The 2,746-nt window shown below is 37.8% G+C and overlaps 1 long non-coding RNA gene across 1 annotated transcript in view; it reads right to left on the bottom strand.

The window, feature by feature from the left end:
• The window catches only part of LOC116420220, a 61,735-nt gene that overhangs the window by 38,679 nt on the left and 20,310 nt on the right, over positions 1 to 2,746 (bottom strand). The window lies entirely within an intron of this gene.

Genomic DNA, 2,746 nt, shown 5'->3' with positions numbered 1-2,746 from the left:
CTAAAATATACATTAACAAAATAAAAAAGAAAGAATTGATGATATAAACATTCATTTTTTTAAATCAGAAAGCTAACAAATATACACTTATAAAATAAGCACCACATTAGAAATTGTTAGAGAACAAAAAAAAGATACGCTATAGGACAAAAACTAAGTCATAGATAAACCCAAAAGTTGTTTCTTTGAAAATACTTTTAATATAATTTTAACATGATAAGCTGGCTTGATTTAAAAAAAAAGCGGTCTGAAAATCAATTCAACCAAGCAGTCTTTTCATGAGTGTATTCTCTCTTTCCCTCTTTCTGTTTTCCTTTCTCTCCCTACTTCTTGTTCTCTGTGTACATGACTATCTCTCTCCCTCTGTCTCCTATCTCTTTTGTCTCTTTAACCTTTTTCATTTTTCCTCTATTTTAGTTCTTCTCCCTTCACCCAGACCAAGTGGTATTGTCTTTTGTCCATATCATAACATAGAATCATAGATTTGGAGCCTGAAGAGACCTTAAAGGTCAATGAGCCCAACCTCATTATTTTAGAATGAAAATAACTAAGGTGGAAAGAGTTTCAGTGAGTTACTCAAGGTAACAAAGTCAGTTAGTTTGTGAATCAAGATTTGAATCAGATCATCATGATTTCAAGTATAGTAAGTTCTCTTTCCACATGGAGCCCTAGCCGCCTCACTCCTTATTCATCACTATCCCTTATTCCCAGCATTCCTTTCCCTGAGTCTCTCTTTCCTTCTCAAGGGCCTTTAACCCTTTAACTCTGTTTCCTTTTTCCAACCTCATTCTCAACAGAAGGCTTTTCCTTCTTTTTCTGTAACTCATAGCATTAGAGAGTTGGAAAGGATCTGAGAGGTTGTCAAACTCCATCATTTTATACTGGAGAAAATTAAGCCTGAGCGAGGATAAAAGGTTTATCTGAGATAATACAAACATATGCATCTGGGGCAGGGCCATATGCTCCATAACACCAATTGCCCATCCCCAGTGGTCCCCTTCCTCCCATTATATTTACTCTTTTTTCCCCTCTCAATGGTCCCTTCCTTCTCTCTCTCTTCTCCTCCCCCAGTGATATCTTTCCTTTGTTTTATCCCTCACTTTCTTTTATGCTGTTCCTTCTCTTTTACCTCTCTCCTCAGGGGACCATGAAATCCCAGAGATAAGAGGCATCTTAGAACAGAGAACTGCAAAACTGAGAAGGACCTTAGAACTTAAGGTACTATGTAGGACTTGACACTTAATACTCTCACATGTTTTTTTCTAAAAACAAGGTTAAAAAGTATGAAAAGAAATTCATCCCCATGATTCTTGAGTGAATTTATCGATGTACACAAGACTCTTACAACAGCCCATTTCTTATCTAACCATTTGGCTACCAGGTAAGACAGTATTCTCTATGCAAAGCCACAAAATCTGTCAAGTGGATAAACATTTTAAAGTCAGTGAGAAATCTGCTTCCAAGCCAAATAAAGGTGACAATATTTCCAGCATTCAAATTCCATTTTAATTATATCCCACCACCATCCATCCCATTCTGCTCTTCACTGTAGAAAGCTCTCTCAGAGTTACAATCCCAATAGTTAGGATTGCTCTACATAGTCTCCATATGAAGGGTGAATAGGGAAGGAGAATTAAGACCAAATTAAATAAAGACAAAGCTCTATAGGCAGCTGTAGGCCGTTCCATAGGCAAAGTAGGTAGTTGCCCATAATATGCTACACAATTATAAAAGACATTTTTGTCCCCAAACTATCTCTCCACATTGTTCACAAAGTTGACTGAAGGCAATCAATTTAAACACATCATAATCATTACCAGCCATTGTCACTTTAATATGAATTGGCTTGTCAAATTAGTAAAGGGAACCAGAAGTAAGGGGACTTGACAAGGAAGCTTTAAGATAGCATAATTATGTAATAGCAGAAGGTCAGAAACTTGCAATTCCATCCTAAAAGCCAGGGGGAAGAGCTGTCAAAAGGAAGGCAGGGGCAGTGAGGGGACCAGGCTGACTAGGACAAAGGTAGCTTGTGAAAAACAGTCAGATACCTGGAGGGGGACAGATTACTGGAAGGTCAGAAAGCCAGGATGATTACTTGTTAGGAATATCATAGAGGTAATTCTCCATATGTGTGGTTTATCCCAGAGGCTTTAAAAATCCTTTCCATTCCTGGCTTGCTATGATTCTATGAGCAGATTGCTCTGGGATAATGGGCAGAGGCAATAGCCTCCTCCCTCAAGTCTCTCTCCTCTCTGATCCAACCACCCAAAAAGTGTTATTCCTCTTCACGACCTGACTACACTTTAGCGTTCCAAACTTATTATACATTACTTCTATTCATATAATTTATGCAATCACCAAAGTGAGTTCATAGTTTCTGATATGTCAAGACTGTTGTGCACACCTGGAATGTGCGTTTGTCTCATCTTCATGAGACCTTCCCTGAGATGCTTTTTGTTTTTCCATTGTTTCAGGCATGTTTGAAAGATCCCATTTAGGGTCCTGGCAAAGACACTTAAGAGGTTTGCTGGTAGGCCCCCATAATCTTGTATTTTCTTTGTATATAATTTGTAAACGTCATATGTTTACATGCTACATTCTTTCATAGAATTAGAAAAGGGGTTGCTTTATTTGTCTCTGCATCCCCAATACTTAACACAGGGCTACCATATACCAATGAGTAAACAAGTAATTTATTAAGTACCTACTCTATATAAATTAGTGCCTCTTCTGGGCACTTGGAATA

This window comes from Sarcophilus harrisii, chromosome X, assembly GCF_902635505.1.
Source record: "Sarcophilus harrisii chromosome X, mSarHar1.11, whole genome shotgun sequence".
NCBI classification, from domain to species: domain Eukaryota; kingdom Metazoa; phylum Chordata; class Mammalia; order Dasyuromorphia; family Dasyuridae; genus Sarcophilus; species Sarcophilus harrisii.
This window is presented reverse-complemented; position numbering and strand designations above follow the sequence as displayed.